General features: G+C 41.4%; 1 protein-coding gene across 2 annotated transcripts in view; it reads right to left on the bottom strand.

Moving 5' to 3' along the window:
* Window positions 1–13739, bottom strand: part of tiam2b (TIAM Rac1 associated GEF 2b) — a 62771-nt gene extending 49032 nt beyond the window's left edge. For both annotated transcript variants that reach the window (XM_077220438.1, XM_077220439.1), the window contains exon 1: window positions 13560–13739. The gene's annotated coding sequence lies outside the window, so the exon portion shown is untranslated. The remainder of the gene's footprint in view (window positions 1–13559) is intronic.
* Between the last annotated feature and the right edge of the window lie 5312 nt (window positions 13740–19051).

Raw genomic sequence — 19051 nt, 5'->3', positions numbered from 1 at the left:
TTTACTTAGCAGTTCAGTAAGGGATGGGAAAACGTTTCTGTTTATCGCCGGAGGGATGGATCAGGCTGTGAATTAAACCAGCTCTTACTCCGCGGTAAATCTCATTAGAGAAACCAGAAAAAACAAACTGTTAAAATAGCACATGTTTGTTCCTTTTCTCTGACTGGAGACAAAAGTGTTTCTCTGAGAAGTCGTGGTCATCTCTGCTAATTTACTGAAACTCTGACATCATTTGATGAGCGTCGCAAAGACGACACACTGGCGCATGGCTTTCCCAAGGTCCATTATTAACACAGAAGCGGAATGCTGATAAGATCGTATTTTACTGTTAAATAGCAGAGCGGCTGAGTTCAGGGTCCTTGAGTTTCCAGTGTGGTGTGACCACAGCAGGCCCCCGAACCACTCAGTGCCCCCCTCACCCAAACGGACGCCTAGACTAACCAACCACCGGCTCCCAAAATTACAGCCATGGGCACACAGTACTCCTCATTTCCATATGCTACATGACTAAAACTCCCCATTTCTAGGAAGCTGTGTGATCACATGACACAAACAAACAAAGGCATGTTTAACCATAACTTTGGAGGCTGAAGTGAAGGCATCCATATATCCGTATATAGTTGATGAAAGGAGATATTTATGTGAGAATCATACTTTATTGACTTAATTTTCTTTTTAAGAGACATTTGTTCATGAAACAGACTACACTTGTGTTATTAGTCTGTTTCTCTGTGCAGATTGTGTTAGAAACCTAGTCCTCTTCAAAAAGGGCTATAAACAGGGACATATATGTGACGGCTACAAGGTTAAAAGAAGCAAAGATATCGACTATTTAAACTCAAACTAATCTTGCGTTCTGTCACATTTGCACCTTTTCACTTAAGTGGTCAGACTGGGTTTGATCCAAATTCCAGAATCAGCAATTTCACCTCAATCCACACATGCCACAAAATTATAAAGGGGTTTTAGGTTTGCCAAGGACAATGTCAGCCCTGTTTGATTTGGACTAAGGTAAATCCCCTTTCCCCATGTGTTGAGTTTCCACATAAGATCCCTGCTGGATGTTCAATGGCTCTTTGGCTTGCAGAGATGTGGGTGTTCGGCTGAAAGGCACATGCTAGAGCTGGATTTGCATTTATACTGGTGTTGAATGATAAGAATGGAAACTATGTCAGATTTTATGCTAAATACAGCTTAGGTTTTAAGTAAGCATACTTCTGTACATTACTATTTTTTAAAATGTTAAACCTCTGCAAATTACATTAAAGGTTCACACAAAAATGAAAATTCTGTCATCATTTACTCACACTCATGTCGTTCCAAACCTGTACAACTTTTGTTCATCTTCCGAACAGAAATTAAATTTAATTAAATTTTGAGAGCTTTCTGTCCCTCCATTAACAGTCACAACTACCACTTTGTCACTTCAAAAAGTTAATAAAGGGATCGTAAAACTAAACTATATGAATCAGGTGGTTTAGTCCAAATTTTCTGAAGAGACTCGATCGCTTTATATGATGAACAGATTTAATTAATTTTTTTATTCACATATAATCATTAATCAACTCACACATTAGTTGTGGTAAATGGAAGCTCAATCATGTTTGCTTGAGGTGCGAGAACCAATGAGGTTCATTCTTGTGTTACGCAGCACATTTGAGCTTCAGCAATAACCAATGAGGTTTATTCTCATGTTACACAGCACATTTGAGTTTCCACAAAAACCAATGAGATGTATTCTCATGTTACGAAGCACGTTTGAGCTTCAGCAAGAACCAATGAGGTTCATTCTCATGTTGTGCAGCACGTTTGAGCTTCCATAAGAACCAATGAGGTTCATTCTTGTGTGTTAAGAAACACGTTTGAGCCTCCGCAAGAACCAATGAGGTTCATTCTCATGTGTTAAGAAACACATTTGAGCTTCAACAAGAACCAATTAGGTTAATTCCAGTGTGTTACGCAGCACGTTTGAGCTTCCGTAAGAACCAATGAGGTTCATTTTTGTGTGTTCAGAAACACGTTTGAGCTTCTGCAAAAATCAATAAGGTTCTTTCTTGTGTTACGCAGCACGTTTGAGCTTCAACCAGAAGCAATGAGGGTTTTTGTCATGTGTCAAGCAGGCTCGGTTGAGGTTCTGCTTATGTTCACTGATCAATGTTTATATGTGAATAAAAGCTAAACTAAACTGCTCGATTCATATGGATTAGTTTTACAATCTCTTTATGAACATTTCGAAAACGTCAAAGTGGTAGTTGTGTAACTGTCAATGGAGAGACAGAAATCTCTCAGATTTCATAAGAAAATCTTAATTTGTGTTCCGAAGATGAACGAAAGTCTCACAGGTTTGGAACAACATGAGGGTTAGTAATTGATGAAATTTTTTTCATTTTTGGGTGAACTAAGCTTTTAAGGTCGTGTGTTTCCACCAAAGTGTTTTTAGCCAGCTGAAAACAGCAGGCTCTCTTCTGAAAACACCTTGCTGGAGACACTTGAGAGTGCTTCGGTGGCGCTGCGTTTTTTTTCAGTTGAGACACTTTGGTTGCTAAGTATGGAATATCTGGGAAGTGTTACTGGTATCTAATTTTGCAGATAGTTTGTTTCCAAATATAAAAATGTCAATACAATTTAAAGAATTTGCTCTGGCTCTTGTTTTAAATGATTTTGTTCCGTTGTTGTGCGTGTTGTTGTCGTCTGCTGCCATTGTACAACAGGATGTGGCGGTTGGTTGCTGTGGTATTTGTCTCTGACAATTGAAAAATTCGCTGGCATTAAGCAAAAATGTTTTGGTGGACACGCGGCATAAAGATAATTTTTATACTATTTACAATATTTCAGACGGTTTTCAGTCTTAAAAGGTGTATTTCTGACATGTTTTATCAATTTTAAAGACCTGCAGGAAACGCATTCCTTCAGGAAATGCAAATCTAGTTTACGATGTATTAAATGTAATGTGCAAACATCAATTCAGATTTGAAAGATCATAAGGCACTCAACTCAATTACCCAAATTTTCAGTCACAAGTTTGAAAAGCCAGTCTGTTCAAGGAGCAGGCCTCTATGCATTTTGGCAGTTCTGGTCCGAGGGCATGTGGTGACACTAATTGAGTTGAGCTGGGCTAAAATAAGCTGTGAAGATGGTATCACGCCTACTCCAGTGTTGTACCATCTCCATGGCCTTTGTGCAATTACATGCTTCTCCTGGGCTCCAACAAGTGGCCCAATGTTGAGATCGAGCCAGGCTTAGCAAAAATCAACAGAACACAAGGAGTACTAATGCCTATCGCATTCCTCCATCACAAAAAAGTGGGTCTCTACACACAAAAATGGGGGTTAATTAGGGAGAAAATCCAGTGAAAATTCCGTACGGCAGCAGTTCAGACAGCGGGGAACAGAGGGTCCTTCTTCCAGCCCACAGCACAAAGACATCAAGGCACTTTAGAGGGTGGATTAGGGCAGAGAGCCCGCAATGACTAGCAGTGGAAAAATGAAAACAGGAGAGACACGTGACGAAGGTCCAATCTGTTACTCTCCTCTTTTTTCTCTGATAAAAGTTAAACGGCATGGCACTAATTACCTATTCCAAAGCAAAACAAACACAAACAGCTGACTAACACAGAAAGCATTTCGCACAAAAAGCCATATGTTTGTTTGATGGACATTTGGCAAATCAGTCTAACGAGTAAGGGAATTATCCACACATCAACAAAATAAATGTTGCCTTACAAAAAAATCTATAAATTATACCCTATCTTCAATTTTAATTTTATAGACTACAAAGGGAGCTGCTATGTAAAATAAAAAGTAAAGCACTTACTAAGGTCAGTAGAAGTTGTGTGTTACTACATAACATTTAACTTCTTACCAACTCTAACCTCTAAACTTGTTTTTACATATAATTAATAATTTGGGAATTTGAAACGGTCCCGCTGCTTCTACTATGGATAAACAGTTCTTTGTTTATTTGTTGTTATAATGTGATCTATTGTAACATTTACATTTTGTATGTACATTTAATTTGTATGTAACAAGTATACTTTTAAAAACTGTATTATCACTATTAACTAGCCTAACTATTAACTACCAAAATTTTTGACTCAATAAACAACTGTTAGGGATAGACATAAAAAAAGAGTTTATGTTTAGATGGGTTTTGTATAGAGTTGTCAAATTTTTAAAATTTGACGATACCAGCATTTCCCTCTGGCATTTTGAGCACTGATTGGCCATTGTGTTGAAGCTCCAATGTCTGTGATTGGCCAATGATCAAAAATGACATCTTTGACACCCTTCATCGAGCACTTACACAGATACACATGGCGTTTGAAAGCGGCGTCTATCAGCGGATCCATCTATCAGTGGATATTTTAGGGATCCACTGAAAGACCCCTGCGTGTGATTGGCCAACGTGTCAACACAATGGCCAATCAGAGGTGTTTAAGAATCTGTTCAACAGCACTCAAAATGCTAGAGGGAAATGCTGGTTTCGTCACGTTTTTAAATTTCAGTACCGACTTGGTACCAAAGTCGGTACTTTTAGAAAATTCTAGTTTTGTATTATGTTTCAGTTCTGTTCCACAGTTTTCTCTAGGTTCTCTGATTCAGTTAAGTCTCCTAGGTAACAAATAATTTAATTAAGTGGTCACAGATGTTTTCACATTTTGTTTTTATTGGTTTGTTCTGTTTTTTAGGGATTCCGCAATCCCTGTTTCTGAGTTCCTTTTGTTAATGAAACAAAGACTGCATCATTTAGACAATTTTCTCTTCATTATTGCACCCGATTTGTGACAGAAGAACTGACCAAATAATATGGATTTAGTAGCAATCCAGATCCTTTAGTAGCAATCCAAACACAAACAGGCTTTCCTGGACCTTCAACATCTAGTCCACTAGGACGACACCAGCCTGTGTGTGTTTTTCCGAGCAGGCCTGAAAGAGAGGACTAGGGTGTGGCCTGGGTAATTAGGAGGGGAGAGGGGGCTCTGGGGAATTTCAAGGAGTACGTGGAGTGGGTACTTAACCACAACGGTTCCCCATTCACCATCTGCAAAGAGCAGGGAGGAGAGCAGAGCGTCAGCCAATTACCACAAGCCCAGCGACACCGCCAATCACTTCTGATCAGGTGTGTGAGCTGGCAACATCACCTGTGCCCCTGGAAGCACTGGTGGAGTATAAGGTGATGTCTGTAGCCCAACACCTTCAATTGCTCATAGACTGGGAGAGCGAGTGCTTAAGGCCAATTTCTCTTCCCTGGACTGAGCCTGTCTCTGTTGGCAGTACTGATTCTGAACTCTTAGTTTTGATTTTCCCACCCTGCCTCATACTCCCACCTCCCTTGCCTGTTTTTAAACTGCCTGTTCCAAGTCTGCAAGTTCAGTGCCAGCCTAGAGACCAGTTCCTGGATTGTATGCCTGTTCCATGTTACCCTGTTGTGCCTGTCTGTTCTCACCCATCTGTTTGCCTGCACTGCCTCTCCTCAGTCCTTCAGCTCCCTCTTTGATCATCATTGGGTCGCCTCAGTCAGAGAATTCATCAGTCCTGTCCTGGTAGGTCGACCCAGTCCACCTAGTATCTCCGGTACGGTACCACACTACTCCTAGGTCTGTCGAGCAGTTGGATCCACACTAGTCCCTCCCTCACTTGGCTCCACTAGGGCTGTTGTCCCTTCGGGTCCACCAGGCCTCCTTGGTCCCTCTGGCTCCACCTTGGTCGGTCGTCGCTCAGTCTACAGCATGGGCTTCAGCTTTGCTTTGCTTTGTCCCTCCAACCATTTGGCTTCATCGGGCTCCTCCTTCCCTTCAAATCCGCCTTGGTCCTCGGTCGCTCTGCCTTCGCCCCAGCTCTCCGGCGCCCTGGCTTAAACTCAGTTGCTTGCCGCTGCAGCTACGCCCTGCCCTTCAGCACCTGCGTTGTGCCCAGTCCCTGCAGTCCTGTGGTTCCACCTGGGTCTCCACAACCAGCTTTGTCTCAGTCACTCATCCCCCTGGTTCCAGCTGCCAAGCCTCCACCATGGCTCCTCCCTCCCTCTCCCGCCTTCATCTCTGCCCTGCCTGTACTTTGTCATGACTCCACAGCCCCCACCAGAGCCCCTTCCACCCCCTCTATTGAACTCTTGTGTTTTTGTTGTTATTTGTAGGTCGTGAAGATGCACCTTGATGGGGGTGACATGTTAGGGATAATCTGAGTTTGTTTAGGTGGGTTTTGTATTATGTTTCATTTCTGTGCCTCAGTTTTCTCTCGTTTCTGTTTCAGTTTGTCTAGGTTACAAATGGTTTTATAAAGTGGTCACAGGTGTTTTCACATTTCTTTGATTGGTTTGTTTTGTCTATTTAAACCTGTGCTTCTTTCAGTTCATTGTCAGTTCTACTTTGCATTAAGTTGGTTTCTCTATTTATGCATTTATTTAGTTTATAAACAAGGGCATTTAGATCCTTTTCTCCTCATTATTGCAACCAATTTGTGACAACTCCTAATTGATGCTTATTAACAGTCAGTAAGGTAGTTTAGGTATTGGGTTGGATTAAAGGATGTAGAATATGGTCCTGCAGAATAAGGCATTAATGTGCTTTACAAGTACTAATAAACAGCCAATTTCCTAGTAAATGCATGCTGATAAGCAACTAGTTGAGAAAATAGTGAGAATTGGACCCTTAACTAAAGTGTTCCCAATAATCGTGTCATGCTTTAAAGAAGTACACTTATTTTGATGAGTAACAAAGCATGAAGTACCTAGATGTACTAAATTGCAACATCATCATTAGAAGTGTTTAATGACAAATATTTTATGACCATAAGATAAATGCTTTACAGTTTATTTGACACTTTGACATATTTTCAAAGACAATAGAAGTAATTATGAATTTACATAAAAAGACAGACTTAAGTGGGTCAAAACAGCACACTGAAGCTAATTATACAGCTAATTGCATTTAATATTAATATAAACTATAATACATCTTCTTTCAATTTTAAGTGTTTAACAGCATTACATAAACTTGAGAATATTGTTATTCGTATATTATTTCTGTTAAAAGTAAGCTAAAGTGTAGGGGACATCATCAACGGGCCAGAGAGTGTTGAGTGTTTTCTGTTAGAATGGTGTCGTGTTAGCGGCCCCTAAGTTAATAACTAATGATCTTTGCAACGGAAGTGAATCAATCGATCAAAACTAACTTTAGCTGGACAATAACTTTATTCTAGAGCTGCTGTAAAGCCAAAACAATCTCTGTTACTGTAATTTCCTATTATCAATGTAAAGCTGCTTTAAAACAATCTATATTGTTAAAAGCGCTATGTAAATGAAGGTGACTTGACTTCACTTCACTTCTTAAATTAAATTTTCTGGCTACAATCTTGCCCAAACGCAGACTAATTAAGCGATTTTGTGCTATAAAATCAATAAGGCAATGACAATAAAACCCACTGCCATTGTGATCCGTGTAATTTGACCTTAGCAGCTGAGAGCTCACAATGCTTCATTAGTATTCGAACGGAAGGGCGGCATGAACTATGCAGCTCAAAAGGTCAACAAAGTATGCCCCATTATACAGGCAAACAAGATATACGAACATAATCCTCTGTTATAAATTTAACATATGTACACATTGTAAAGAACAGAGCCTGTTTTAAAACAGAAAAAAACATTTTATTCTAGCTTCGTACATTCTTTTTTATCAACACTTGAATGTGGGTAATTTTCATTAAAAAAAAGCAACATTTGAGCTGAGAACAACTGAGAAACAGCTGAGAAAATCAAATCTTTCCAGATAGGATTCAGAACGAGTCAATCAACACCCCCAAAACTTGCACAGTCCTATACCTCTTCATTTCATTCAGTAACATTAGGCAATTTTGATTTATATGTTTAATGGCTGATGATCGTGTTAGCTTACATGTGTGTAAGCAATGCTTCTATTGCTTGTTTCTGTTTCACTTGTTTATGGATCTGGAGATTCTGTAATCTTTCAGAAGATGTTTAGTAGCGCCCCCTACCCTATAACAGTGAAAATATGGATTGCCAGAAAATTCCACTAATGGAGGGGAAAGAGTTCAAATGGAGGAGAAAGAAGCTTTGAAATTTATTTTGATTCATAGAACATTTTGTACAATTTTGGTACATTGGGTTGCCAATTGATGTCCAATGTAAAATCTGTGTCAAAAAGCATAACCAGAACTAATGGATTAGGAGACAGCGCATGCATAACTAGCAAGGTCATTTTTCAAACGGTAATAATCATTACTATTCGCTGCGCTTGCTTGGTTGACACTCACTGGAACACATTGGCTTGTTGACTGAAACAATGGATGGAGATCTGATACACAAAGACATTACAAGCTCGAATGACGCCTGGACAGAATTTAACCTATGAAACATTAGACCAACCTCAGCTCCATGTGCTTACAATTTACCAACAATTATCAGGTGCATTAGCATCACTGAGTAAACTTGGCACGCTGCTTCCAGTCTGTCAGATGTCCAGGTGCAGCTACCTGGCTCTTACGCTCAATTGAAATCAAACAACAGAGGTAATTTGTCACAATCAAGAGATGGAATCAAACCGCTTGTCAGCACTAAATGTAGTGTGTAGTGACTGTAGTAGGCCAAAAGTTGCATCGCGATCAGTTAAAGGCACGCCAGAACCAATGACGTCCACTGATGTCATACTTGGCTTGATGCGTTATAAGGAGCCAACTGTGAATGAGATTTGAGAGCAAGATTTTCAGGTCATTGAAACTACCCCAGCAGTTTAGTTTGAAAAATTGGTAATGCGAACCCAGGAGTGCACTGGGGTACCAAACCCGTGACTACCTGGTCTGAGTTTGTTTGCACTCGAAATGGCGAGATTCACGTGAATGTGAAAGCAACGCACTTGTTCAGGAAGTAAATCAATGAAAAAAAATCCAGAGAAATAAAGAGCATGTCATTGACCTAACTACTTTAATCGATCTGTTCCTCATACATAGACTTCAGAACACTTGGAATAATGTGCACAAGTCATAATTATGATATGTTTATGGAGCTTGAAAGCCCCTGGTTACCATCTTTTCACATCCTTTTAACCTTTAAGACCAAAAACATCAGAGACAGTTAAATTTAGTTCAGCAGACTAAACATTTTTGGATGAGAAAACCAAATATAGCATTTTAGATGCGTACCATCACAGGCAAAAGTCCAATTACAGCTCATTATATATCAGCGTGCGCATTCCATTATGATGTGGCCGCTCTGATCAAAAAGCCGGTTTAGTTGGAAGCTGCAGGAGTATGTGGTGGTGATTATGGTATGGGGTTTCCATGACAGAGCCAATCTTGTATAAACCTTCTTCTGCTGCTGCTGAAGATGCTTGCTCTACCAAATCCATGGCTTTATTCATCTACAGCTGATGCTTTGAGCCCATTCACCTTAGCTGCACTCTGGGAACCCAGCTGGTCTCTGGATGCTCTTTGAGATCTTGAGATTCATAGCAAACACTTTGAGGCGGCGGCAACAATGAAGCACACACACAGCCTGCGGATGGGGGTGGTTAAGGCTCTTGAAGACACAATAAAGACGCATGAGGACTCTAACATGCAACATGCGGTGGATTTCACGCGGTGCAAATCAATAGGTTTCTCCTATAACCAAAAATCCAAATCACAGTCTCTACTGCACCAATTTAATTGATATTAATACTAGTGTAGAACATTGCATAGAAACTGTGTCTATTCCTCGTTTACTAAGATCAAATAATAAATCTACTGCGGGATCTAGAAAAAATCTAATTGTTATAACACACTATGAGCTCCATTCTCTCTAGAACATTGGATATTGTTGCACCCATTAGATTAAAAAAGGTCAGAGAAAAAAGTATAGCACCATGGTACAATAATACTACGTATGTTTTAAAGAGAGAAACCCGTAATTTAGAGCGTAAATGGAAAAAAACTAATTTAGAGGTCTTTAGAATCGCGTGGAAAGACAGTATGTCACGTTATAAAAAGGCCCTTAAAACGGCCAGGGCGGAGCACCTCAGCAAATTAATAGAAAACAACCGAAATAATCCAAGGTTTTTATTTAATACCGTGGCTAGACTAACAAATAAACAGACGTCGTCTGAACAAAATACTTCGTTACAGTTTAGTAGTAATGATTTCATGAACTTCTTCACCGAGAAAATTGAAAGCATCAGAATCAAAATCGTAAACGTTCGATCTCTGCTCGCGCCTTATAATTCAGCCGCAATTATCACCCCGCAAGAACAATTACAATGCTTTACAACCATAGAACAAAAAGAGTTAAATAAACTTATCACTTCATCTAAAACAACAACATGTTTATTAGATCCTATACCAACTGAACTATTGAAAGAAGTGTTACCTATAGTGGAAGAACCTCTTCTCAATATTATTAACTCATCTTTATCTTTAGGTCATGTTCCAAGAACGTTCAAGCTGGCAGTTATAAAACCGCTTATTAAGAAACCACAATTAGATCCAAATAACCTAGCAAATTACAGACCCATTTCGAATCTTCCATTTATGTCAAAAATATTAGAAAAAGTTGTGTCTGCTCAACTCGGCTCTTTCTTGCAAGAAAACGACATCTATGAAAAGTTTCAGTCTGGATTCAGGCCACATCATAGCACTGAAACTGCGCTTGTTAGAATCACAAATGATTTACTTTTAGCTTCGGACCAAGGCTGTATCTCAGTACTAGTTTTACTTGATCTTAGTGCTGCGTTCGATACTATAGATCACACAATACTCTTAGATCGACTACAAAATTACACTGGTGTTCAAGGACAAGCATTAAGCTGGTTCAGGTCATACTTATCTGACCGCTACCATTTCGTCTACTTAAATGGAGAAAAATCGATTATAACTTCGGCAAACTATGGAGTGCCGCAGGGATCTGTGTTAGGCCCTTTATTATTCTCAATATATATGCTGCCACTTGGTAATATTCTAAGGAAACATGGAATTAGTTTCCATTGTTATGCTGATGACACTCAAATATATATTTCATCACGGCCAGATGAATACGCTAAATTATCCAAATTGACAGATTGTGTTAATGATTTAAAAGATTGGATGACGCGTAATTTTCTTTTATTAAATCCAGACAAGACAGAGGTAATACTTATCGGTTCTAAAAAACGTCCACAAAACCCTTCACAGCACGACTTTAACATAGTAGGATGCCCTGTTACTTTATCTGCTACAGTAAAAGACCTGGGTGTTATACTAGACCGCAGCCTGTCTTTTGAAAAGCATATTTCATATGTTACAAAAACAGCCTTTTTCCACCTTAGAAACATTGCTAAGCTACGTAATATGCTATCAGTCTCTGATGCAGAAAAGTTAGTTCATGCATTCATGACCTCGAGACTAGATTACTGTAATGCTTTATTAGCTGGTTGTCCTGCATCTTCAATAAACAAGCTACAGTTAGTCCAAAATGCAGCCGCTAGAGTTCTTACTAGATCAAGAAAATATGATCATATAACACCGATTTTATCATCACTTCATTGGTTACCTATAAAGTTCCGTATTAAATACAAGATATTGCTTTTGACTTATAAAGCTCTAAATGTTTTAGCTCCAGTCTATTTAACGGATCTTCTATCGCCTTACAATCCATCGCGCTCTTTAAGATCACTAGATTCGAGGCTTCTGGTCATTCCTAGGATATCCAGATCCACCAAAGGAGGCAGAGCATTTTCACATTTAGCTCCGAAGCTCTGGAATAGCCTTCCTGATATTGTTCGTAGCTCAGACTCTCTCTCCCAGTTTAAAACTAGACTGAAGACGCATCTATTTAGCCAGGCATTCATATAAATTTTTATCTTACAGTTACTGTAAATTCGGCCTCTAGTTCATAAACGCCAGAGGAGAACTGGCCCCCGACTGAGCCTGGGTTCTCCCAAGGTTTTTTTTTCTCCATTGGGTCATTTGATGGGGTGTTAGGACACCATTAGGTCACTGGATGGAGTTTTTCGGTTCCTTGCCACTGTTGCCTTTGGCTTGGTCAGTTGGGGATATTCAAATTAATTAACCAATCATACCATTGATTAGCTCTACCAAACTTGGATGTCGTTTTTTTCCAGTAATAAACAAACATTGTTAAGTTGTTTTGATTGATACTGTGAAGCAGCTTTGATACAATCTGTATTGTGAAAAGCGCTATATAAATATATTTGACTTGACTGACTTGACTATAACTTAAGGCCCCTGTTATTAAAAATATATATAGGTGGAGTGGAGAATGAGATTACACTGCTCATCATCGCTACTTAGACCTTAACTAGCTATCATTAAAACAAGTGGAGGAAAATCTCATTAATATCATCATTTTATTCAATACTGAGCCAATTGGGAGAAGACCTATAACATTTTAATCTGGCTCTCAAAACTCTTCCTGCATTTCTACAGATTGTATTTTTGTCAACGGTAGAAAGATTCTTAAAATTTAGTGGATACCAAATTTGACTAACCAAACATTTCCAAACAGGTGTCCTAAACACTCCCTTTGGCTTTGGCAGGGCAAACAGATAGTCCCACCCTAAAATTACGCATTGGCAGAGGCAATGTTGCTATGCTGGTAACGATGCACAAAATAATAGAACATGTAAAGTCACCATGTAATCAAAATTGACAATTCTTATTTTTTTATGGAATATTGCATTATTATAAATTATTTATCCAAGCACATCATTATTATTTTTTTAAAGTAATGTGCCCTCTTTAACTTTAATTATCTCTCTTGCAGCAACATCTCTTCTCTGATGACGTATTAACCTGTCACTCACATGAGATCGACCAATAGCAAACCACAACCATCCAATCAATTCCGCACGGACAAAATCTAGTCCGCAGATGTAAGTCACACAACAGGGAAGAAAAGACTATAACAACTTCCGTTTCAAGCCGAGTCTGCCGACTTAAAAAAAAAAGAAAAAAAAAGTAATAAAAAAAAGTGTGTAGCCTAAATATTTTTGTCTTCATTTTTCTTTTTTGCACATATGGTGTAGGTGTGTTCGTGTTGTATTTCTTTAAAATAAATGACACTTGGTTTGATATTTCGATTTCGATTAACTTTTAAGTGTCCAAATATTTTGGGGCCACAGCTGTGTTATTGCTGTGCATAGGCTATTCTTACAGACGGTAACAGAGAAAAAGAAGAAACAGACAGGAAAAGGAAGAGCTCAGTAGCCTATTGTTTGTACATTAAATGACAATAAAAACAGCGGCAAAGAAAGAGAGAGGTCCGTGGCAAAATGATTATTAAACATAGGTCTAATAATGATGCTATTTACACGGTCCTACGAAGCCTAACGCGTAGGCTACTGTTTCATATATTGTGACATGCCATAGAGTGAAACAATCAGTTATAGAAATCCTTATTAAAAATAGATAATACAACGCAAACTGAAATATAATCTGTTTTCGACAACAACAACAAAAAATGTGCGTAGGCTAATATAAAGTTGTTGTACGCTCAACTTTGACAGTTTCAAATTCAAATTTAACAGCGCTTAAACAAAGATCAAACGCATTGCAGAAATATTAAATTTATCCACTCACCACAGCTGAAATGAAGACAACTATTGATCATTAATCATTGTCATTAGACAATATTATCTTTAGGAAACAACATCCTTCAATATGGCTTTCTCTTCAAGCCTAACGTTACTCGTCGTTCTCTCCTCGAGCGCAGAACGCCAACTGACCATCATGAGCCAAAGCGCGCGCTGAAACCACTCCTCCACCCTCTCCAAAATCTCTTTAAAACAGCCCACTGAAGAACTGAGTTGTTATTCTCATTCCTGTCGATATTATTCACATTAACCAGCTATTGTTCACATGAATAATATATTTCACACACTGTTTCTTTACTGTCTCAGCGTTGTCCGATTGTTTTTAGTCGGATATTTTCAAATATTCTGATTATTATTTCACAAAATCAGACTGATCTCGAATGAATAGGCTATTTTATGTTTCTTTGTGAAGCGATGAATGAGCTATCTCCAAATTTATTTGTAGTGGTCCGAGAGGGATTGGCAGAAATCAAACTTGACGATTATAGTTGTATAAAATTATTTAAATGATTTATCCGTGAACTATAGGCCTATAGCTACATCATTATTTTTAAAATCACGTGTCCTCGTAATGATTTCCCATCCCTTGTGCAGCAAGGTCTCTTCTCTTGAGGTGTATACTGGCACGAGGGCGGGGCAACCTGTGTCACTTAGAGATCCACCAATAGCAAACCACAAGCATCCAATCAATTGGATAAAATTTATCCTGATGGATAAAATTAAGTCCCGCCTTACTTTTTTTCTTCAAAAGACTATCACAAATATTTTTTTTTCCTTTTTTGTTTACCAATCCATTCGCCCAGAATTCACCCACAAATGTGATTCTATGATAATGTACACCCCCTTGTGTCATTCACAGAATTCCTTTCTTCTGTGGTCCAAAAAAAAAACAGTGAAGACCTTAAAATCCAATCTATTTCCTTATGGCTGCTACAGCATGTGATTTCGTTTAACCTATAAGATCATCAGAAATCACACTGTATGACATGGATCTAATTAATTTACATGTAGACTGTATGATCAAGAAAACTATTGAAAACTGTATTTTTTTTTTAGATTCTGGTGGTTTCCAGGTATATCACAGTTCCCTTTCGTTGTCACTCCGAGTTACGTCGGATGACGACAAATGGGGTTTCGCTTAGAACACCTATCGACTTCGAGTATTACAAAACGAGCCAATGGCAAAGAAATGCCATGGGTCTGCGGAATTTGCATAGCGTATCTCCGCCTTACCTCGTGGGTATAAAAGGAGGACGCCGGCAACATGCAGATATGTTTTCGCTTCGGAGCCAAGAGTATTTCTTCACTCCACAGTCATCTCTGACTTCGCTCTACGAGACGAGCTTCTCTCTCCGGTGTTGGTGTGACGGCGATCTGCAGCGAAATCACAGTGCCTGCTGATCTGTGCAGTGATCTGCCAGTGTGTGTGTGTGTCTCCCTGTGTGCTTCAACATCGCGGAGTTTTTTTTTCGCGATCATCGCGTCATATATAGGTCGAGACTCGGTGAACTCGCAAGAGTGAGAGTCCCCTCATCCACCCCCCGATCTTCGGCTGGTGGCCAGGGTGACCTGAGGGTTACGGTCTGGATCGAGGCGCCGACTATGTGTGCGCGACCCCAGCCCCCCTCTTCAATGACGGTGCCCGCTAGTGAACTGCTGAGTCCCGCGAGTCTACCCTCTGGTGGCCCGCGTGTTTCAGTTCAAGCTACAGAGGAAGATGCCATGTCTGTTGCAGCATCACTAGGTGGGTTTGAGTCTTCTGGAAGTGAGGGCTCGTCACAGCTGCCACCTTCCGGTGTGCATACGGCTGTGCCTGAGTCTGATCTGTCCGACATTCCCATATCCCAGGTCAGCCTCTTCGGCGGTGCGGTTGAGGGCTTGCCCAACAGCTCTCAGCCGCCCATGAGCAGACTGACATTGATTCTGTCCCGACGGCCCCGCCGTCCGCTCAGATCCCTCGGTCTGCCCACCGCCGAAGGCGCCCTCCCGCGCTACCATCACTTCCGCTAGAGCATCGTCCACAAGACACGTCTATGCATTGAAGTGGAACCTCTTCGCCATCTGGTGCTCTTCTCACCGAGAAGACCCCCGGAGATGTTCGATTAGTGTCGTGCTTTCCTTCCTTCAAGATAGGCTGGAGCAAAGGCTGTCTCTCCCTCCACCCTGAAAGTCTATGTTGCCGCTATTGCCGCACACCATGACCCGGTCGAAGGTAAGTCTGTTGGGAAGCACGACCTGATCGTCAGGTTCCTGAGAGGAGCGAGGAGACTGAATCCTCCTCGCCCTCCTCTCGTTCCCTCTTGGGACCTCTCAGTGGTTCTAACTGCCCTGCAGAGTGCTCCCTTTGAGCCGTTGCAATCAGTGGAGCTTAAGTTCCTGTCTATGAAGACAGCGCTCCTGGTTGCATTGGCCTCCATCAAGAGGGTAGGGGACCTGCACGCATTCTCCGTTGACGAAGCGTGCCTGGAATTCGGGCCGGCTTACTCTCACGTGATCCTGAGACCCCGGCCTGGATATGTGCCCAAGGTTCCTACCACTCCCTTCCGGGACCAGGTGGTGAACCTGCAAGCGCTGCCCCTGGAGGAGGCAGACCCAGCCTTGGCACTGCTCTGTCCAGTACGCGCTCTCCGCGCCTATGTAGACAGGACGCAGTGTTTCAGGACCTCAGACCAGCTCTTTGTCTGTTATGGTGGGAAGCTGAAGGGAAAGGCTCTCTCCAAGCAAAGGTCGTCTCACTGGATAGTGGACGCCATTGCTTTGGCATACCAGCAGCAAGGTCGACCATGCCCCCTTGGTGTGACTGCCCACTCCACCCGGAGTGTGGCATCCTCTTGGGCTCTAGCGCATGGCGCCTCGCTAACAGACATCTGCAGAGCTGCAGGCTGGGCGACACCTAACACATTCGCCAGATTCTACAATCTCCGAGTGGAGCCAGTGTCCTCTCATGTACTCGCTTCAACCAGCTAGTACTCGATCCGCTCAGGTGTCTTCGCTTGCTCGCCATTCCACTCCACGGACTGGATACGTGCGATATTCTCCTCAGGTGAGCTTCTCCGAAAGCCCTGAGTTCCTCCAGCACTCCTGACGTCGGCGCCAGTGTTGCCTGCGCGTCGGCTAGGTGCCTCCCGTGTGCATGGTCCCTCCTCTGAGCGACCCCCACATGTGTATTTCCACTGTAAGCCTCTCTGAGCATGTGTCTTTCCCTTGGCAAGCCACCTTGCCACCCCTGCGGTTGAAATATTCCACCTGCGGCTGGACACCCCAGTGTTCTCCATATGCATCCCTTTGGGTCATATGTGTATTTTCTAAGCCCTCTGGGTTGGCAATAATTGCATATTTCCTCTAAACTATGGGATATGCTCCCCAGTGTACCTTGGTATTCCTGTGCTAGATAGGAGTCCTTCGTCCGTGCCAATCTCACGACAAGGATCTCAGATTTACGCAGGGCACTGGAAGACAGACGAGAAGGTGGCGTGATTAGACTGGTAACCCCATTCGTCGTCATCCGACGTAACTCGGAGTGACAACGAAAGGGAACGTCTCGGTTACGTATGTAACCCTCGTTCCCTGAGTTACGTCTTCCTGCCACTTTCCGCTGTACCGCGGGGATCGCCTGAGCTCAGTCTTGGCTCCTCAGCGAAGAAACATATCTGCATGATGCCGGCGTCCTCCTTTTATACCCACGAGGTAAGGCGGAGATACGCTATGCAAATTCCGCAGACCCATGGCATTTCTTTGCCATTGGCTCGTTTTGTAATACTCGAAGTCGATAGGTGTTCTAAGCGAAACCCCATTCGTCGTCATCCGACGTAACGTCTCCGTTCCCTACTCAGGGAACGAGGGTTACATACGTAACCGAGACGTTTCTCCACTGAACCTTTATTGTGGTTTATTTTACTGTCAGGAGTACAGAGAATATAAAAACATTGTCTAAGGACAAATACAAATTTACTTTAAAAAATAGTGACGTGTTGTATAGTATAGTAGTAGTATACTTGCTTATCACTTAAGCCCCTTTCAATTGCCAGAACGCCTTCTGTGTGAATGCAAACACGAACCGGGATTGATCCCGGGATCGATGCCGGGTTGGAGACCTATTAACATTGCCGGAACGCACGCTGTGTGAACAAAAGCCGTAATCAATGCCGTGTCGTAATGATGACGCTGAAGTGAAGTGAAAGCAGGCTAGTGAAACGGTACATAATGCGCTAGTTTATGATCGAATCAAAGAAAAAAATGCACAAGCGTGGTTTCTCCAAAGAGAAATCGCAGCTCATAAGCAAACTATAGACGCTGCTGAGACATTACATGTCACATCGATGTCACCTGTCTTTACGAGATTTTTACGGGTTGTGTGTGAACGCACTCTCTGATTCCGGAAAATCACTGGCAGTGTGAATGAACCAAAATCAAACGAACCCGGGTCAAATCCCGGGTCACTTTATCCGTGTATTTTCCGGATTCTCTGTGTGAAAGGGGCTATAGACTACACCACTGGCTAGTAGGCTACGACACAAGTTAGTATAGACGAATAATAATAATTATAATAATGATTTGGTACATTTATATAGTGATTTTCTGGGTACTCAAAGCGCTTTACATGGAAGGGTGAATCTCCTCAACCACCACCAATGTACAGCATCCATCTGGATGATGCGACGGCTGCCAAACTGTGCCAGAACGCCCACCACACACCAGCTTACTGGTGGAGAGGAGACAGTGATGAAGCCACTCAGTATATGGGGATGATTAGGAGGCCATGATGATGGACAGAGGCCAATGACCAAATTTGGCCAGGATGCCGGGGTTACACCCCTACTCTTTTTCGAAGGACATCCTGGGATTTTTAATGACCACAGAGAGTCAGGGACTTCGGTTTTAAAAAAATAAAATGTTATCAGCATGCACTAGTGGTGCACAGCATCTCTGTCTCTCACTGATAGAACCAGCGTTTAGGAGAGACGACCACAGAAATCACCACTTTTTCCATCTTTCATCCGGGACAGCCCAAAATCATACAATGTGTACTGGGCATAACACAACACTATTGTATGACTTATGAAGGCTTAAAGAACATCAACAGCATTAAAACTCATTCACTCTCGTTTTATTGATAAAACATCATCAATATTCTTCATAAATTCTCCTCTGTCTTCAGTAGAAGTGAGAAACGCAAATGCTGTGACCTATTTCTTTAATGTCTTGTGTTCTTAAAGGCTGGCTGTGTAGAGACGGAACAATCCACTCGTCTCCGTAAACACATATTAAGATATCTAATTATCTCTCTTAACAGGAGAAGCCTGATTTCAATTTCTACCAGACACTTTAGGCTCTCTCAAAACAACTTCCAGACTGTTCTGTCCAAAACCCGCGTAAACCCATTTAAGAATGTTAATGAAACCGCATTGCCGTCATGTCTAATGGTCAACAACAAATTAAAATGAGATTTAAATTTTTAAAACACATGTGCAGAAATGT

The sequence above is a fragment of the Siphateles boraxobius genome, unplaced genomic scaffold (assembly GCF_051911475.1).
Source record: "Siphateles boraxobius isolate OS27281-9 unplaced genomic scaffold, OSU_SipBor_1 8, whole genome shotgun sequence".
NCBI lineage: Eukaryota > Metazoa > Chordata > Actinopteri > Cypriniformes > Leuciscidae > Siphateles > Siphateles boraxobius.
This window is presented reverse-complemented; position numbering and strand designations above follow the sequence as displayed.